General features: G+C 39.5%; 1 protein-coding gene across 8 annotated transcripts in view; it reads right to left on the bottom strand.

Moving 5' to 3' along the window:
- The window catches only part of tns1b (tensin 1b), a 342,679-nt gene that overhangs the window by 163,347 nt on the left and 157,360 nt on the right, over positions 1 to 21,972 (bottom strand). The gene's annotated exons all lie outside the window — the stretch shown is intronic.

Below are 21,972 nucleotides of genomic sequence, written 5' to 3'. Positions count from 1 at the left end.
TCCAAACACGATAACCTGTGTTTCTACCAAAAAGTTCTATTTTGGTTTCATATGACCATAACACATTCTCCCAGTCCTCTTCTGGATCATCCAAATGCTCTCTAGCGAAACGCAGACGGGCCTGAACGTGTACTGGCTTCAGCAGGGGGACACGTCTGGCAGTGCAGAATTTGAGTCCCTGGCGGTGCATTGTGTTACTCATAGTAGTCTTTTTACTGTGGTCCCAGCTCTCTGTAGGTCATTCACTAGGTCCCCCCATGTGGTTCTGGGATTTTTGCTCACCGTTCTTGCTATCATTTTGACGCCACGGGGTGAGATCTTGCATGGAACCCCAGATCGAGAGAGATTATCAGTGGTCTTGTATGTCTTCCATTTTCTAATAATTGCTCCCACAGTTGATTTCTTTACACCAAGCGTTCTATCTATTGCAGATTCAGTCTTCCCAGCCTGGTGCAGGTTTACAATTTTGTCTCTGGTGTCCTTCAACAGCTCTTTGGTCTTGGCCAAAGTGGAGTTTGGAGTGTGACTGACTGAGGTTGTGGACAGGTGTCTTTTATACCGATAATGAGTTAAAACAGGTGCCATTAATACAGGTAACGAGTGGAGCCTCGTTAGACCTCGTTAGAAGAAGTTAGACCTCTTTGACAGCCAAAAATCTTGCTTGTTTGTAGGTGACCAAATACTTCTTCTCCACTCTAATTTGGAAATAAATTCTTTAAAAATTAAAAAATGTGATTTTCTGTTTTTTTTTTCCACATTCTGTCTCTCATGGTTGAGATTTACCCATGTTGAAAATTACAGGCCTCTCTACTCTTTTCAAGTAAGAGAACTTGCACAATTGGTGGTTGACTAAATAGTTATTTGCCCCATTGTAGCTCCATATAGCACCTTTCAAGATGAGCTTTTTTATTTTTGTCCACGCTTACACAGGCAAAGCGTGGCATGAAGAAAAAAAGGGAACGCAAGGTCAGCTTTAATTGAATTAAAATTCAATGTCTAAAACAATACAAGTGTGTACGCAAGTCACTTTTGAAAAACCAACACTGTCTTTGTCTGTGCTTTGCGGTGCGTGGGAAGGAGCTCTGCTCACTGTGTTGATGCTATCGAGAGTATTCAAATGACTGTAATATAATAAAGGATAATTGTGTTGTTGCATTCCGTAGATGCTTGTGTTAACGACATTAACCGAGGGCCCATTTCCTGCAGACAAAGGTCCGAGTCGGACGTCTCTGGCTTGTCGGCCGGTGTTCATTTACATACTGTTCCTTTTCAGCTAATAAGACTTGTTCGTGCTCTGTCACATTATGTAACTGCTGTCAGTCTCAATAAGTCAATAACGACCAAATGATTTGCAGTAATCTATTGCGCAAACAGATATAGTTAAATGTCTATTTGAAAATAGCAATCTTTACCAGTTGCCAACTTTCCTTAGCCTTCTCCATTGGCATAGAAAAACAAAAACCCCTCAGAGTGCTTTTATGCTCATCCAGGTCTGTATCCCCGCAAAGCTATTCAGTGTGCAAATTCAATTTGTGAGGTGTAACCAGTAACAGGAGGATCGCTGTATCCACGATGGCGAAGCGTGCCAAACTGCAGGTTCGTATGGGATTATTATCAAAGAGAAAAGGAATCTAGGCATCTTAACTATTGATTTATTGCAGAGTCTCAGTGAGAGTTATGGCTTTCTCTTTTCTTGATGAAAGCTTCGTGGAAAAAGGTAAAATATATCAAGCGGACTGGACAGAGGAGCAGCGGCGTGGACAGGACTGAACAAGAGTCTAAGCACCTGGCTCAAACACTGATTCCTGTCTGAGTGCTGCTGATTTATATTTCACATAAAGCAGCTTAAAGAACTTAAAGGACTTCAGACATTGGAGCCTGTGTGATCTGGATTATTTTCAGTCTGCGTCTCGGTTTTTGGGCGTGATCCAGGAATAATATCTACTGGATAAATCATAATTTGGTTTAATTTCGATTCAATAATTTGACTTTGAAGACTACTTTTACCAGTCTTTTATTTTTTATTTTTCTTGATACCAGTGTTGTTTTCGTCAACGATGACGATAACGCAAATATTTCGTCAACAAACAATTTTTTCATGACAATGATGTGACGATGACAAGCTAAAACGTGTCTTGGGAGACTAAAACATAACGAGATGAATGCCAGTTTTCGTCTAACAAGACGAGGACGAGATGAAATTTCGCCATAGTGTCCGTCATAAGTTCACAATGTGTGACAATTTCTCATTGTATGTGTGTAGTTAGCACGCATCATAGCAGTGTTTGGTCACACACGAGTTTTGTTTTCCTGTCTTGGCTAGATGTGCCAAGTAGGGATGGGCGGATCGATACCAAAATATCGATATTTCGATCCAGCGCATTATGTTTTACGTATCGATGCCCCAAGCAAAAGTATCGATATTTGGAATTAATATATTATATTTTCTTTGTCTATTTTTTGGGGAATATTTTTGTGCACACTTTTTAAAAATACTTTACATTTAATATTTATTTTGTTTAATATGTATTTTTCTGTGAAATATATTCTTCCATATTGTTTTATGTTAAAAACAAAGGCTTGATTTCTTATGTTTTGTTGCTATTCATTTTTATTTTGTAAAAAGGTCTGTTTCAATTATTTCAAAATCTGTTTAAAAATTGTGTTAGTAAAATAAAATTCAAAAACTGCAAGTGACTATTGTTTATTGGATTTGTGTTCAATGGTCTACCATTAGAGGGTGGTTACATGCTACTATTAATTCGTTCTTTAATTAGATCAAAAATATTTAATTTAGGTAGGTTAAAATTTGATCAAATACAACGTGGAGCAGGGAAATGCTCTGTGCATATGAATTTAAAGGTCATGGTTAAAGAGTGAGACTGACTAACCAGATTTTGTTGTTGATAGATTGGTTTGTGAGTTTGTAGGGAAACTGCTTTGCTAGTTATTAAAAGCAGCAGTTTTTCCATTGCAATGCATATTTGACACAAAGAGACTTTTAATAGTTTTTTAGTGCTTGCTGTAGTTGTGCATTAGATATGATCAGAATGGCTGAGAACTCTGCAGGGTTGTATATATATGAACTTCCGCTATCGATATCAGATCGGGATCGGAATATTTGGCCTTGGTGTTACTTGGTATCGGATCGAATCCAAAATCACTGGTATCGCCCATCCCTAGTGCCAAGTTGCTTTTGCCTTTAACTTATTTGCTCCCCAAAACATATAAATATGTTCTATTTGTAATTGTTTCCGTGTCCCAAAGACGTATTTATACGTCTTTTACGTTTATTTTTTCACAAGAGACATCTCTGGGTTCTGATTCAACTTAGCTCCAAAGCACAACGCTGAAAATCCATTTTAAAGCAATAAAACTGGCCACTGGAGGGCAGTAGAGCATTTGGTAAGACCAGCAACTCGATTCAACGGAACAAATGGCAGGGCCGCACGGCCGGGGCGTCAGCGGAAGACGACCGAATGGACGTCCAGGATGCCAGACGGCAGACGACCGAGCAGAACAACCGGGAGGACGCCAAGGGTGCCAGGCGCTGGACGACCGAGCAGAACAACTACGACCACCAGTGCAGCGGACGATGCCGTTGAGTCCGTGCTGCTCGCTGAGTAGAGAGAGGCGGCGATGAGGGAAAAGTTTACCCCGGCTGTCGCAGCCACAACAGCGTCATCTCTCAGTTAGTTATGTGTAAATAAATTGTTACTTTGCTATCAAAAGCTCTATTTGTCTTGTTGTATTATGTTATTTTGTAAAAGGAAAACATTATTCAGATGTTTGGGATGTAACTAAAGCAAAAAATAGCTGTGTTAAAGTCAAAGTTATGTTTGAAATGTATGCTTTCACAAAAAGCTCAATTTCTCAGTTTTTTCATCAAAAATTGGAAAATTGCTCAAACTAAGCTATTTTCTAATGCTGATTTCTAAAGAATGGAAAAATACATGAACTAACTTTTTTTCCTGCTGAAAGAAAATAGTCTAATATTTCTTTTGGTGGGTTCCATGTTTATGTAGCAATAGAACAGAATTTTCTGTGGGCCTTGCAAAATCAGCCAAAATCCAGTAAAACGGCCGGGGGGGAAGGGGGTTGCACCGGTAAAAATGGCGGGTAGTGAATGAATTAAAGGTCTGTGCTGAGTCATTATCACACACTAAATGAAACTTGTAATGTTAGCATAAGCATTTTGCAAGGTGAGTGTTGTCTTAAACTCTTGGAAAACGTTTTACATATAGTTCGTCGCGTCCAGGTGAGTTTAATTAATTGAAAATAATCACTGTTTTCCTGCTGAGTGTGTATTATCATCACAAATATGGTGACAGTAACACTTTATAATAACTATCTTTTTTACAAGTTAAGAGATCATTAGTAAACTCTTGATAAATGATTTGTTGTTGATTTGTGAAGTATTTGTTAACAGTTTGTTAAGCATTTACAGGGTGTTCTTAACCTGAAACCGTTTGTGTAGAAACATTTAAAGTTTTTGTGTGTAACGTTTGGCATTTCTATCTTTTCAGGTTAAGAAATGCCGTTCACTTCAAAAGAAAAGGCATTTTGATAAGGCATTTTGCAGGCAGCGCTCATGTTGGACATTTATGAAAATCTGCCATAGAACCAACAAATATTTGTACTTTTCTTTGTATACTTAACCAATAAAACTTATGACCTTCAACATAAAGTGTATATAGCTTTATTAAGATCCATCAACTAGTATGGGCATTTAGAATGGGGTCAACCATATTGGAACACCCTGTAAATGCTTAACAAACTTTTAACAAATACTTCACAAATCAACAAAAAATCGTTTATCAACAGTTTACTAATGATCTATTAACTAGTAAAACTGATAGTTATTATAAAGTGTTACCGTGACATCCTTGTACACTCTACAATTTAGCGTTAGCATAGCGTTCGCATTAGCATTTAGTGTGGTGAGTGTCGTCTTAAACTCTTGGGGAAACTTGCATACAGTTCGTGGCGTCCAGGTGAGTTTATTTATTTGAAAATAATATACTGTTTTCCTGATGAGTGTGTATTGTCATCACAAAGATATCCTTGTACACTCTACAATTATGTGCTCTCTGTCAATGTTTATTCCAGTTGTGGGTAATGTTTTACTTATTTTTAAGTTTACAGACGAAAACATTTTGAGTAATTTTCAACTAAAACGAAGACGAACACATTTTCAAATGACTAAAATATGACTAAGACTAATAAGTTTCGTCCAAAAGGCTAAGACTAAGCTCAATTGTCCAACCACTTCCACGGTCATCTGATGTTCGAGCCAATCAGAAGAAACAGGCGGGAGCTGCAGACTTGACCAGGGAGCAACTATCCGGCTGGATACAATGTCGGAGTGCAAAGCAGTTCTTGTAGATTGTTAAATTTTTGAAGTTTTGTCAGAAATATGCTTAATTTTCTCATTAAAAGAAGAGGAAAGAACTCTACTAAATGCTTTTCTTGACTCGAAACGATGGTTTTCCTCTTCTGCGATCCCACAGTCTTACTAGCCCCTTTCAGTCCCGTGTCAGTCTATCAGAGGTGAGTACACGAACCCTCTTGTACTGTTTAGCCTTTATTGTTGTTGTTTTTGAGATGTTACTAGTTAGGGCAGAGTGCTATGCTAATCAGTGACTGTTTTCAGTATTTCCATGTCAAGTTGTTCATTGTTTGGTGGTGTACAAAAGTTATTCCAGATGCAAAACGTGTAAAACCAGCGGTAACACTACAAACATGCAAAATAGTACAGAAATCTGAGACAATTTGTTTGTTTCCAGAAAATCTGGAATTCATTCCACCAGTGTAAATTGTATTATTGATAGAAATAAGTACTGCTGTTTGAAACAGCTAATGTTTTTGCACCTTCTGTTTTGTTTAATTAGTAATGTACGACGCATCGATAATCGTGATTACCGTGAGCATCGTCAGTACCGTTACCATCGTTCAATAATCGAATCGTAGCACCCTGAATCGTAATCGAATCGAATCGTGGGTTGCCTAAGATGGCACAGCCTTAATCAGCAGCCGAATATTTTTTGGATTAGAACAGTCTTAAGTTGATATGTGAATTATATTCGTAGCAGATATAAGAAAATCAATCTGGTCAAAGGTCGTGCTATCTTGTTTCTTAAAATGGGATGCTAAAGTTGTGAGGTATCTGCCGTACCATCAGTGGCGGACTTGGCAATTTTGGGGCCTAAGGCGAACATATCCAATGGCCCTCTTCATGGGTCAGGGGTTAAAAAGGTGAGAAGGGTGTGGAGGAAATATGTTCCGGCACACTAGGGCTGTCCTAAACGACAAATTTTCTCCTGATTAGTCAGCCGACTAGTTTTACGATTAGTCAACTAAGCTAATAGTTTTCTTTTTTTTACTAATTTAGCAATGACATTTTTGTTGACGCTTATTAATTCACAAAACCATTTTGGAACACTTAAATGCTTTATTATGAGGTTAAATGCTGATAGCATTTACTAGTGCAAAAGAATGGAAAGTAAACAGATTCAGAACACTGACTTTGCCTTTCCAACATTATTCAAAACAATTCTTAAAAAAAAAAATTCTAGCATTATTATTATAGTATACTACTATATAATAGAAGTATAATAATTATAATAATTATTCATTGCCAATCATGTTTGTCATAAAAGGTATCATTTGAAAGCTATTCTTAGTGTAGAATCTGTATTCTGTAGTATTTACTCAACATATTATAATATTAATTCTGAAGTATGTGGGATTAACTCCAGAAATCGTTATTTATATGAAGAACATGACAGGCTTTTATTTTGAAATGTTCACCGGATGTACGTCCGCTAAACCACTAACCGAAAGCTTTACACTCCGTAAAAAACATTCTTCGTCATTGCTTGTGTTGTCACTAATAGATTTTTTTTTTCGTAAGCAAATGCTTTTAACCAGCTGTTGAGTGTTACTGTATGACTGATTGGAACTGTACTGCATTGTTTCGCCACAGGGTGTGCTGTCGTTTATTTTATGTTCGGTGTGAAGAAGAAGAAGAAAGTTAAAAGAGGCATTAGCGGCCTGTTCTCAACTTCTCCCCCACTGCACTTTGGCTCTCATGGAGAGCACGTTCGCTCATGTGTTCGAAATAAACGATAGCCGACGTGCAAAGTAGCAAGTGCAGTAAAAATAGCGAGCTTAGTGGCGTGAAAAACGCGGAAGAGCTAAGTGAAGCTAACGAACAGCTAAGCGGAGCTAAGCGATGCTAAACGGAGCTAAGCGACTGACACTCAGTCCGTCGTCATAGAACAATCCATTGTAGTGCGTGTTTTCCGAAATTTCCGGGTTCGTAGTGAGTCAGCAACCAGCACACTTTTGCTCAATAGACGATGTTTATTGATTAGAAAATGCAGAATGAATGAGATTTATTGATTATAATCCCACAAGAGCAAGTAAACAAGTATCAAAAACAAGCATAACAAATGTCAACGATGACGCTAGATTTGAGTTTGTCAATCCCAGAATCCCCGCGCTACCGTTACAGCACAACCAGGTGTTCCTTAGCAATGAAAATCGCTTACCGTGACAAATGAGCAGGAGCCAACGCTCCGGTAAGGCGGCGAAGGAACAAAGCCAGGCGATCCGTACGTGACCCGCTGGCGGACTTCACTGGTCGCCCGGAAATGCCCGGTTTTTGTAGGAACGCGCCACATGGGGGCGGACAGGGCCAACCTCCGCCCCCAGGCGGCGCGGCCCCGTCCAATGACAAACATTAAAGCTACTTTTGGTTCAGCCCCTCGAAAAAGGGGCTTTTCTTTGCGTGGTTCCCAGGTTGTGCCGTCCAGTAGCAGATGTTGTGTTCCCACGGTAAATATTACGAGTGCAAAACAAGTTATCTCGTGAGATTCCCTCCTAACTATCGAACCCAGGCGTGTAAGAAACGCAAAACAAGTTATCTCGTGAGATTCCCTCCTAACTATGAAACTCAAGGTAAAAAAACAATAGAAGTTGTTACAATCTAGGTCACAGAAGCAATCATACATCACAAAGGCATAATGTAATATTTTCCCCCATCATTGCGTGTGTGGGGGGGAGAGATAATATTAATGCAACATTCAAATGGGTTTCTTTTTTGTTTTGTTATTTGTTTGTTTGGTATGCTGACATGACGACTATTTGGGGGTGCTGCTGGCTCCGGTGGCCCAAGCTCTTGCTCGTTGGGGCAAGGGCAGCTGATTGGGGGCCCCCTACTGGTTGGGGGCCTAAGGCAATCGCCTACTTCGCCTGAATAGTAGATCCGCCTATGCTTACCATAACGACATACAGTATACAATAGGGATGTGACAATACAAGTATGTCCCTGTGTTATGCTGCTTTTCTGCATGACGGAGTTTGCTGTTCATTGCCACCTTGCCTTTGTACAACAGGACCGCCTGTGAGGAAAGGGGAAATGCTACGCTTGTCTCTTTTTGTTCCAGAGTTAGCGGCGGTCACGTTCTCTTCTTTCAGCCCACAGTATTTACCAGCACGCTGATTTACACATTTGGAAGCAAGCCAACTTGCGAAGGACGGGGAGGGGGGTCTGGAGAAGGCGAGAAAATAAGCTAGCGACGATGAATCAGACTTTGGATGTTACTGAAAGAGACTATTTTGAGGTGGTTTTCTACAGTACGTTTGCCGTTCTCGGCAAACATTGAATGTTTTCACGGGAGTCAAACTTATTGAAATTTCCCCCCAACCTAATGAGACCCTTTTTCAAGCTCACTAAGCAACACAAAGAAAGAGCTTTGACCGTGTTAGCTAAACGAGTGGAAATTTCATCCTTTCCAACCCTCATCAAAAAGTGAAGAAGCCTTTCAAACATCTTCCGTTTTGCATCTCTGGGCCAGTAAAAACATTTTTCCACGTGATGTCATGAGGCAGCTGCAAATCAGCTCTAAGTAACGTGCCGATTGTGAAGGAGGGGAAAGAAGGACATGGGAAATGAAGACATGTAGACCAGAGGTTTAGTGGCATGTCATCAAGTGACTACGTTTACATAAGGGGTTCTCAAACATTTTGAGTCCAGAGAGACCCCTTAGATGGGAGAATTCTTTTTCCAAAGAGGGCCTCTTAACAACATGCGTACCATTGAATGACATGGTTTTTTAAATCTTTGATAATATGCATAATAAAACTGACACTTTTGGCTCCTTTGATGGAAATAAAAGTCTAAATAAAAGTCTAAATGCAAATATCTGTGGGTTATTGACATATCTACTATTCAGGCGAAGTAGGCGATCGCCTCAGGCCGCCAACCAGTAGGGGGGCCCCCCCAACCAACTGCCCTTGCCCAAACGAGCAAGGGCTTGGGCTACCGGAGCCAGCAGCACCCCCAACTATTCGTCATGTATAATCATGTCAGCATACCAAACAAACAAATAACAAAACAAAAAAGAAACTCATTTGAATGCTGCATTTATATTATCTCTCCCCCCCACACACGCACTATCAGTCGTTTAGCTTCATTTAGCTCCGTTTAGCATCGCTTAGCTCCGCTTAGCTGTTCGTTAGCTTCACTTAGCTCTCCCGCGTTTTTCACGCCACAAAGCTCACTATTTTTACAGCTCACTTGCTACTTTGCACGTCGGCTATCGTTTATTTCGAACACATGAGCGAACACGCTTTCCATGAGAGCCAAAGTGCAGTGAGGGAAAAATTGAGAACAGGCCGCTAATGCCTCTTTTAACTTTCTTCTTCTTCTTCACACCGAACATAAAATATACGACAGCACACCCTGTGGCGAAACAATGCAGTACGGTTCCAATAAGTCATACAATAGCACTCAAGAGCTGCTTAACAGCATTTGCTAACGAAAAAAAAATAAAATCTATTAGTGACACCACAAGCAATGACGAAGAATGTTTTTTTACGGAGTGTAAAGCTTTCGGTTAGCGGTTTAGCGAACGTACCGCCGGTGAACATTTAAAAATAAAAGCACGTCATGTTCGTCATATAAATAACCATTTCTGGAGTTAATCCCACATACTTCGGAAATAATATTATAATATGTTGAGTAAATACTACAGAATACAGATTCTACACTAAGAATAGCTTTCAAATGACACTCTTTATGACAAATATGATTGGCAAAGAAGAATTATTATACTTCTATTATATATATAGTATATATAGTATACTATAATAATAATAATGATGCTACTTTTTTTTTTTTTTTTTTAGGAATTGTTTTGAATAATGTTGAAAAGGCAAAGTCAGTGTTCTGAATCTGTTTACTTTCCATACAACATAAACATAACATAACATAAAATACACGACAGCACACCCTGTGGCGAAACAATGCAGTACAGTTCGGCTGGTTAACAGCATTTGCTAACGAAAAAAATTACATCTATTAGTGACACCACAAGCAATGACGAAGAATGTTTTTTTACAGAGTGTAAAGCTTTCGGTTAGCAGTTTAGCGAACGTACCTCCTGTGAACGTTCCAAAATAAAAGCACGTCATGTTCGTCATATAAATAACCATTTTTGGAGTTAATCCCACATACTTCAGAATTAATATTGTAATATGTTGAGTAAATACTACAGAATACAGATTCTACACTAAGTATAGCTTTCAAATGACACTCTTTATGACACATATGATTGGCAATGAATAATTGTCATACTACTATTATATATAGTAGTATACTATGATAATAATGCTAGAATTTTTTTTAAGAATTGTTTTGAATAATGTTGGAAAGGCAAAGTCAGTGTTCTGAATCTGTTCACTTCCCATTCTTTTGCACTAGTAAATGCTATCAGCATTTAACCTCGTTGTTTATTTGTGATTAATTATTGTTATTTGCATGATTATTTGTACTTTAATAAAGAATTTAAGTGTTCCAAAATAGTTTTGTGAATTAATAAGCGTCAACTAAAATTTCATTGCTAAATTAGTAAAAAAAAAAGAAAATTATTAGATTGGTCGATTATTCGTAAAACTACTCGGCTGACTAATCAGGAGAAAATTTGTCGTTTAGGACATATTTCCTCCACACCCTTCTCACCTTTTTAACCCCTGACCCAAGAAGAGGGCCCCTGGATGTGTTCGCCTTGGGCCCCAAAATTGCCAAGTCCGCCACTGGTTACTGACATGCTTGTCTGCCATTTTTATATAAGGAGTGTCATGATTTTGAGAAGCAAGAATCGGACAAGCTGAGGCGAGCCTGCACTCCTGTCACGGCCCGTTTAAATTGTGTATTTTGCGTTTGCTTTAGTATTTGGCTTGGCGGTTCGGAATCCCTTTGTTATTTCCTGTTGTTGTTTTAGCTGCTTGTCTGTTACAGTGCCTTCATTGTTTATTGCAGTGATTAGTAGCAGCAAACACTTGAGGCAGTCACTCAGAATCATGTCTATCATTTTTGTTTGGACATATGCTGATGTGAAGTGCATGTGAAGCTTATTTCAAATAATTAGTGTTTTATAAGGGTGTACTGGTACACAAAAATCTCGGTTCGGTACGTACCTCGCTTTTGAGGTCACGGATCGGTTAATTTTCGCCAGAGTAAGAAAACAAAATGCAAAATATAAATGTGCTAGTTGTTTATTACACACCTTTATGCTTTCAACAATTGGAACATTAGCCTATACAAAGCTAGAATTCTGCTCAAAAAGTAGCAGGTATTTAAAGATAATAATTAGAGATGTCCCGATTGATCGGCATCATCGATCGGCCCGATCACGTCATTTTTCAAGTATCGGAATTGGCAAAAAATATCGGACATGCGTTTTTTTTAATATATATATTTTTTTTTTTAATTAAATCGTTTTCTAATTGTATTTAACGTTACAGACATAATATGTTACACTCATCCAGTCTTTAGTTTAGGCTTAAGGTAGGGTTATCAAATTTATCCCGATAACGGCGGTAATTTTTTTTTTTTTAAATGTATCACATTAAAATATTTAACGCAATTAATGCATGCACTGCACGACCCACTCACGCATCGTCGCGCTCAATCTGTAATGGTGCCGTTTTACCTATATGGAGCGATAAAAGGCAGCGTAAAATGAGTAGACTGAATTTTGGCAGCCTTTGAAGACTTTTTTTAATTGGCTAAAGCCTTACAATCCCTTTCCCTACGATTAGAAATATCATGGGAAGCAATGTGGGGAAGCAAGGTAGCAATTGATCTTTTTCTTAATACCTTATGTTATTTCCCAACGCAGAGAAGATATATCAATTGGTAGCACTACGCACAGTCATGGTTCCAATTCCCATCATGCATTCGGGCATGGCTACAGTATCATTTACTGAAAGCTCAACAAATACACTAGATGGCAATATTTAGTCACAATATACAAAGTCACATTTATCCTTTAAGAATTACAAGTCTTTCTATCCGTGGATCCCTCTCACAGAAAGAATGTTAATATTGTAAATGCAATCTTGAGGATTTATTGTCATAATAAACAAATACAGTACTTATTTACTGTATGTTGAATGTATATATTCGTCCGAGTTTTATTCATTTTTTTCTTAATGCATTGCCAAAATGTATATGATCGGGAAAAATTATCGGGAATGATTGGAATTGAATCGGGAGCAAAAAAAAAGCAATCGGATCGGGAAATATCGGGATCGGCAGATACTCAAACTAAAACGATCGGGATCGGATCGGGAGCAAAAAAACATGATCGGAACAACCCTAATAATAATCCAACAACAATTTACCTTTCAGACCCCGCATATTGGTCAGCTTTCTTTCTGAAAGAAAGAAGTCCTGTGCTAAAGAGAAAAGCAGAGAAAATGACAGCGATTTTAACATGTATTTTCCAAATGAAATGCCTCAATGAATCTTTTTTTTTTCTTATGAACAGTTTTCAAATGCTTTATTGGTGGATTTTCTCAAGTTAAAGCGCCACACAGAAATTAATAAATGTAATTGTGTAAGCAGGATCTGTGTATTATTCTTATTATTTAATAACAGGTGTTTTAGCTCATTTCAATTTATTTTATTTAAATGGGCTATTATTTATTTTAATATGTGTTTATATTTTACAAATGTGATGTAGTATTCATTTATATTGTATATTTTATGTTGTATAACTTTAGTTCCTATGTGAATATTAGTTCCTACTTGTTTTGTTGTGGTAGGAGGGTTTTGTATTGAACACGGGCCGTGTTGATTATTATTATAGCAGAGAAGACAGCAGTAAATCAACAAAGACAAGTCAACTGTGCCACGATCTACCACTCAAGAGATCTGATGGACTCAAAAAGTGGGTTACGGTTGCATGTTAGTTTGAAAATCGACCGGATCCACCGTATTTTTACACGAGTGACTTCCGGTCTGCCCGATCCTAGCTACCGGTAGTAGTATTGATGCAGGAGGGTCGCATCTCCCGCTAAATAATAAACTCTGCCGTTCTTTTCGCGTGCGTCGTGTTGAGCCGCTTCTGGGACGCGTTTAACACGCGGCCGCACTGCGACTGGTGTGCATTGGCTGATTGACTTTAACGCCCGCATTTCACTGCGTTCTCGCGGCGGCCACGTTGTCGCACCGTTGACGTTTCTGGGTTATACTGTCCTACTGTGTTGGTCCTCATTATAGTAGATAAGACGGAGTAAATATAATCTACACAAAGAAACTGTAACCCGATCGACTCACAGCCTCGATAAGTAAGGGTTACATTACGTCAGAAACTCATTCGGTATGCCTCCGTTCCGAACCGAGCACCACGTACCGAAACGGTTTAATATAAATACATGTACCGTTACAGCCTTAGGATATACGTTTTTTTTTTTTTCCAAACCTAAGCTTTCAAAAGCAACAACAACTACTGAGCGAGAACCAAGGATTGAAGATGTGGACCATGAAACGCCGGAGAGCACCACCAAAATGGTGAGCGGAGTTTCAGTTTGTCCCACTAAAGACACTAATTGTGCAACAGAGCCACATTCCATACCATATTCAATGGACGACGTCCTTGGCCAAATGCATAGCTGTCCTTAGCAGCCTGATTTAGAATTCCCCTAAAAAATGATGAGGGGAAAAAAAAGCTCATTTTTAATGTATGATTATAAATATTCCTGGCTGGAATATTCAGTCAAAAAGGATGCCGTCTCCTATTTTGCCTGCCGCCATTTTCAAACTCACCACGGTGAGGATTCGTTTCGCAGGGGTGTGAATGACTGGAAAAACCTGGCAATAAATTGGATATCTCCGTGGAACGCAAAAATTGGCGTCTACATCTCCACAAAAAACGCCAGCGCTCACATTCTCACACACACCCACTCATACAGAGCTGGGATGCCTGTATTAACGAGCATGGGCTAAGCTACTAACCGAGTATATATCTTGTAAGTTAATTTTATTGCTGACACCGCGTTTCGGGGTAATCAACATGTTTTGTCCCCGCTGCCACCAAAGTCAAACCCCACATATGTTTGGAACCTCCTAATGATGAAAAAACACCGGTGTAGAGTACTAACAAGCAACTGTGAAGGCATCACCATCTGATGTTTGTAGCTGATTTAGACAAAAACAAAGAGATGACACTCAAAGATGCAAACCCAATGATTTGCAAGTAGAACAGGCCAGGCTGAAATTTGAAAAGAAAAGAAAACCAAGCCACAAAAATTTCAGGAGAAACTTTTATGGCATGATGAAACTAAGATGAACCAAAGTGATGGAAAAGATCTGCTCATGATCCCAAAATAGAAGCTCGTTTGTGAAACACAGTGGGGGTGATGTCATGGCTTAGGTTTGGCCTCTTCTGGGACGATGCGACTCAGAATTCAAGAAAAACACTTTTGTCTGCTTAAAAGAAAATGTAACTAAAACTAATCGGGGAAATCACACAACAAGAAAATGAGCACAGCAAGAACAATGAATGGACAGTATTCAAATGACCAAATCAATCCCCAGACATCCACCCTGTAGAGCATTGTGGGGGGTGGTGAAGCGTTCTCTTATCCCAACCCTGAAGGCCGGTTGATGGGGACGCGGATGGCCCAAGGAACCATCTTGGATACCGGGGGGGGAGGGGGGGGGACGATGGCCCCTTTGTTGGGCTGCAGGGAGAGGGATGGGCAGCGCTGGCTTGATTAGTCGGGGAAGGGGCATGGCCCTGGGGCGGCACCCACGCGGCATCTCCACTTATCTGCGAGACTATAATGACATGTCTGATGGTATTCACTCAGGACTAGGTGCAATTAGACACACTCAAGCAGAAAATCTCGGTGTCAGGATTAGCGATGACACAGCATAGAATAGGATGCCAACATACACAAGGGATTCACACAAATACTGGGTTTTATACCACATGGCTAATTTTTGTCTCCACCCCTCCCAATCACTTATCTTTCAGACCCCCCCCCCCCCTTTCCTTGGTCATCAAGCCCCCCACATGGTGTCAACCGGAAATACAAATAGCTGACAATAGCACAAACATATTCATAGTTAGTGTAGGCGTTCAATGTACTAGTCCTTCTAAAAAAATTAGCATATTGTGATAAAGTTAATTATTTTCTGTAATGCACTGACAAACATTAGACTTTCATATATTTTAGATTCATACATACAACTGAAGTAGTTCAAGCCTTTTATTGTTTTAATATTGATGATTTTGGCAAAAAAGTCAAAAAACTAAAAAAAATTGCATATTTCATCCGACCAATACAAAAAAGTGTTTTTTTAATACAAAAAAAGTCAACCTTCAATTAATTTTATCAGCTATGCACTCAATACTTGGTCGGGAATCCTTTTGCAGAAATAACTGCTTCAATGCGGCGTGGCATGGAGGCAAACAGCCTGTGGCACTGCTGAGGTGTTATGGAGGCCCAGGATGCTTCGATAGCGGCCTTAAGCTCATCCACAGTGTTGGCTCTGGTGTCTCTCAACTTCCTCTTCACAATATCCCACAGATTCTCTATGGGGTTCAGGTCCGGAGAGTTGGCAGGCCAATTGAGCACAGTAATGCCATGGTCAGTAAACCATTTACCAGTGGTTTTGGCACTGTGAGCAAGTGCCAGGTCGTGCTGAAAAATGAAATCTTCATCTCCGTAAAGCTTTTCAGCAGATGGAAGCATGAAGAGCTCCAAAATCTCCTGATAGCTAGCTGCATTGATCCTGCCCTTGATAAAACACAGAAGACCAACACCAGCAGCTGACATAGCACCACAGACCATCACTGACTGTGGGTACTTGACACTGGACTTCAGGCATTTTGGCATTTCCTTCTCTCCAGTCTTCCTCCAAACTCTGGCACCTTGATTTCCGAATGACATCCAAAATTTGCTTTCATCTGAAAAAAGTACTTTGGACCACTGAGCAACACTCCAGTGCGGCTTCTCTGTAGCCCAGGTCAGGCGCTTCTGCCACTGTTTCAGGTTCAAAAGCGGCTTGACCTGGGGAATGCGGCACCTGTAGCCCATTTCCAGCACACAACTGTGCACGGTGGCTCTGGATGTTTCTACTCCAGACTCAGTCCACTGTTTCTGCAGGTCCCTCAAGGTCTGGAATCGGCCCTTCTCCACAATCTTTCTCAGGGTGCGGTCACCTCTTCTGGTTGTGCAGCGTTTCCTGCCACACTTTTTCATTCCCACAGACTTCCCACTGAGGTGCACTCAGGGAACAGCCTATTCGCTCAGAAATTTCTTCCTGTGTCTTCGCCTCTTGCTTGAGGGTGTCAATGATGGCCTTCTGGACAGCAGTCAGGTCGGCAGTCTTGCCCATGATTGCGGTTTGGAGTAATGAACCAGGCTGGGAGTTTTTAAAAGCATCGGGAATCTTTCGCAGGAGTTTTGAGTTAATTCGTTGATTTAGATGATTAGGTTAGATTAGGCTTCTTTAGAGTACCTTTTCATGATACGCTAATTTTTTGAGATAGGGATTTTTTTTTCTTGACTTTTTTGCCAAAATCATCAATATTAAAACAATAAAAGGCTTGAACTACTTCAGTTGTGTGTAATGAATCTAAAATATATGAAAGTGTAATGTTTATCAATACATTACAGAAAATAATGAACATTATCACAATATTGTTGCTGTTTGTGCTTTTGTCTCTCTCTCCTTCTTTTCTTCTGTTCTCCCATAACCCCTTCCTGTTTGCTGCTTTCTCCTAATAAACGAGGTATGTTGAAGGATCACAATGGGAGTATATCATACTCCCATGTTATTCATTAAAACTCTTCTAGACCAATCGGACACTCAAATCTCCATTCTCCGTGTCAAGCAGCTGAACAGGACAGGTTTGAAAAAAAGAAGAAAAAAAGCAGATTGAATCGAATCGTAAGCTACCCAGAGGTTCCCTCCCCTACTGACAGCTATTACAAATATGACATAAAGGGATTTTTGGAAAAACTGCAAAGCCCCTTTTTAAGGAACATACACAAAACGGACACACGTGGGGATTACATCACTTGAGAAGCATCATAATTCTTGTGAGTTTTATTGGTCCATTTCTGAAATGTATCCCCACCTCCACACACATACAGAAACACACACACACACATTCAAACTAATAGACCCTTTAAAATGCCTCATTTCCAAACCGGCAAAACCTCTCCATGCCCACGTCCTAGCTAAATGTGCAGTTGTGGTTAGAAATCTATCATGCTTCCCTGAAGGAGGAACATGGGACTGACTGGAGCACCGCTTCCCTGGCAGCTAATAATGATGAAAAATGCCTCCGTTGAAATCCAGTCAAGCGTGGGCTCGCAGCCAGTGAATGCACGTCATTCCCGCACAACCAGATGTCATGGTGTAATGTCGTTGTCCAGGCAAAATGGAGTTGTGTTGTATTCACGTTTCCCTCTGCTTCCAAGTATTCCTGTGTTTTTTTTCCTTCTGAGCTACCGTGAAGGGTGTGGTTAAGTGTTTGAGATCACGAAAGAGATTTGGTAAGGCTGCCCAAGGGTCCCAGACACTCACGGGACCTGAAGCTCATTTTCACAGCTCATACAGCACTTGGCGGAACACGATTTTAGTAACTGAAACTAGCAGTGAAGATGCAGCATAAAGGATGAAAAGTACAAGAATGCGTTAAAAGTTTGGGTCATTTCATTTATAAGAGATTTGCCACAAATTCATACTGCCGAAGCACTGTACAGTAGAAAAATAAATATTGATGTTAATTATGTATGTTTTGCCCTGGGTGATGTTGGTAAACGAGTTGGAAGTACAGGTAGTCCCTAGTTTCCGTTCCTGCCCTGGCGATGTAACCCAGATTTCCGCGTAAATTGGGAATTACCTTTTAAATACCTCAAAAACAAACAAAAAAAAAAAATCCAAAAACATGTATTATACATCATTGTACTGTCCTCGCCAAGACGTTGGAGCTAAGTCCTAGCTAGACAGTGAGCTAAGCTCCGAAATGACGATGTCAGACATCCATGTGGCTTGCTGACTTTATCCAGCTGCTCATGACATCAACAACATAAAATGAAATTAAATCAGCATCTTCTTCAATAACAGCAATTCAAATTTGTGTTTACAATTAGCTGCAATAACAAACAAATGGCATGTATCAGTTAGCGTCCGCACATCATCAAAAACAATCACGTAAACCCTCGCCTAAGTATTCGACCACAATTGAAAACGCACAATAAACAGTACAAAAGAGGTAATATACAGCCGTCGCCTCTGGATGCTTCACATGCAACAAATGTACGCGCAGGCTGTCACTTCTGTCCCTTGGCTGCTCTGTGTGTGCATGTGTGAGGTGGGCGGGCGCGTCTGTACATGCATTCACTTCCTATTTCATGCTTCCTCCGCCAAAATAAAAGCATGCATCACAAAACAAACAAAAAACGACGAGACTCAGGCATCGTAAAGTCGAAATCGCGTAAATCGGGTCCGTCGTAACCCGATGACTACCTGTATTGTCTAATTCCTTGACAAGTGAACTCCTCAATTAGGACCTACATAATCGTTCAATGCCAAGGACAATGTTACAAATCAATTGTTTTTTTCATAGGGAAGTGTGAAGGAAAGACTGACCCAGCTTCACAGTGAATATATACTGTAGCTTAGTAACAATTTTACTGACGCACAACAGCCAGCAGATGGCTGTGATGCAGCATTATGGGTTTGAGATCAGCCTACTTTGTAAACACACTGTTAGCTTTCTGCAAGAAAGCCAAAAGCTGGAAAGATATACCCAAAAATGTTTCTCTTTATGAAAGAAGAATTTATTCTTTCATCTAGTAATTTTGGTAATAGAGTATATAATTGTAGTATTCTGTGATTCTTGAAAAATCCATCAAAATACTCTAAAAAAGGCATGTCCCAATCGCATATTTTTGCGCCCAGATTCGAGTTCCATCATCTGATTTTGAGCTACCAAGTCCTGATTCAATACAGAATTGTTACAGTACTGTACTGTTTACAGCACTTCCTCTTCCCCTTTTTCAGGGAGTGTTGCGGAGTATGAAACTTATATATTTTTGCTTCTTTTGGCAATGCCATTGTATTTCTGGATTATTTTGTTACTTTTTAGCCCTTAAAAAAATATTATTTTTAAAATCAAAAACCCGATCCTTTTCACCGCAATTCCTATCCTCAGAAAAATGGCTGACTGGCCATATTTTTGATCAGTAGCTATGTGCAAGTATGAGATTCTGAGTACTCTTCTTCGCATAAACAAGTGCGAGTGCGCGCCCCCACGTGGTTGTGAAAGCGCCACAAACTAAAAGCATACATTTCAATATAAAAAAGTCAATAATACAATTAAACACACATTGCCAAAGGCAGAACGTGAACGTGGCCATAGCTATTAAGAGTTATTCAGATAACTATAGCATAAAGAACATGCTAACATGTTTACCAAACCATCAGTGTCACTTCAAAACACCAAAATAACATGTGAAATGATATCATAATGTGATAATAATTTCACACATAAGTCGCTCCTGAGTATAAGTCGTACCCCCTGCCAAACTGTGAAAAAAGAAACTGCGACTTATAGTCCGAAAAATACGGTAATTTTGTATAAATGCAAAGTAATATTGGAGATACTGCTTCTCTGGTAGCAAACATATTTGACATGTCGGTTGGCCCACCTCGGCCGCGGCTGTCTGTAACTTTCCTGTACCTGAAGTATTCCCATACCAGTGACTTCGTTTTCTTCGATGGGGGAAAAAGTTCAGGTGTTTCATGTCTTCTAGCCAACATGCAGCACAGCTGACTCACTGACACTGAGCAAAAACTTAAGGGGGAGGGGTTAGCCCTGCATTTTTAGGACATAAAAAATAGCTACCATATTTTTCGGACTATAAGTCGCAGTTTTTTTAATAGTTTGGCTGGGGGTGCGACTTATACTCAGGAGCGACTTATGTGTGAAATTATTAACACATTATGATATCATTTCACATGTTATTTTGGTGTTTTGGAGTGACACTGACGGTTTGGTAAACTTGTTAGCATGGTCTTTGTGCTATAGTTATCTGAATAACTCTTAATAGCTATGGCCGCGTTCGCGTTCTGCCTTTGGCAATGTGTGTTAATTGTATTATTGACTTTTTAATATAAAAATGCATTCTTTTAGTTTGTGGCGCTTTCACGCCCAAGTGGGGGCGCACTCGCACTTGTTTATGCGAAGGAGAGCGCTCACAGGCCAGAAGAAGACGGAAAGCTACGCAGCGTCTGAGCGAGTGGGCGAGAGAGAGAGAAACACGGCTGCGAACCTACGTTCATTGTTTATGCTTGTAAAATATCTCTACAGAGGCAACGCCTGTGTGTATCTTCTTTTCTGTTGTTGTTGTGTGTTTTTCACCCGCGATCAGACACTTAGAGCCAGTTGTGTGGTTGTTTGAATGATGTGCTAATGCTAGTGAACGCATGCTAACTGTTTGTGTCATTGCTGTAATAGCAGCTAATTATCATTTATTTACGTTGAAGCGAACCTGTTTGGTATCGAGGACGACAATGATTTGTATTATTTCTATTTTTAGTTTTACTCTTCAAATGATGATGTCATGATGACGGCCAAAATAAAGTCAGCAAATTATACGGACGTCCAGCTTCGTCATTTGGGAGTTTAGCTCGCTGTATAGCCAGGACCGACCCGCAGCGTCCTAGTGAGAACAGTATATTCCCAATTCGTAGTTCATGCATCATGTAACATTATCATACTGTGCACTTATTCAGCATTTTGTTCTCTATTGTATTTTTATTAGGGCTGTCAAACGATTAAAATTTTTAATCGAGTTAATTACAGCTTAAAAATTAATTAATCGTAATTAATCGCAATTAATCGCAATTCAAACCATCATAAAATATGCCATATTTTTCTGTAAATTATTGTTGGAATGGAAAGACAAGACACAAGATGGATATATACATTCAACATACGGTACATAAGGACTGTATTTGTTTATTATAACAATAAATCAACAAGATGGCATTAACATTATTAACATTCTGTTAAAGCGATCCATGGATAGAAAGACTTGTAGTTCTTACAAGTACAATTTGTAGAAATTTTATATTAAAACCCCTCTTAATGTTTTCGTTTCAATGAAATTTGTAAAATTTTCAATAAAAAATAAACTAGTAGCCCGCCATTGTTGATGTCAATAATTACTTACACAATGGTCATGGGTGCTGAAACCTATAAAATCAGTCGCACCCAAGCGCCAGCAGAGGGGGGCAAAACTCCATAAAACACAATTAACAAGTGAGCGTTTCACTGTACCGTCATTTAAATCTGTCTGAGCGGGGCATCTGCGTTAATTGCGTCAAATATTTTAACGTGATTAATTTAAAAAATTAATGAACGCCCGTTAACGCGATAATTTTGACAGCCCTAATTTTTATATCAAATTGATGACATATCTGTTCTATGTGTTGGATTTTATCAAGTAAAGTTACCCCAAAAATGCAACTTGTACTCCGGTGCGACTTATATGTTTTTTTCCTCTTCGCTTTTTATTGCTGGTGCGACTTAGGCTACGTTCATACTACAGGTCTTAATGCACGAATCCGATTTTTTGTCATATCTTTTTTTT

This window comes from Corythoichthys intestinalis, chromosome 12 (genome assembly GCF_030265065.1).
Source record: "Corythoichthys intestinalis isolate RoL2023-P3 chromosome 12, ASM3026506v1, whole genome shotgun sequence".
In the NCBI taxonomy this organism is placed as follows: domain Eukaryota; kingdom Metazoa; phylum Chordata; class Actinopteri; order Syngnathiformes; family Syngnathidae; genus Corythoichthys; species Corythoichthys intestinalis.
This window is presented reverse-complemented; position numbering and strand designations above follow the sequence as displayed.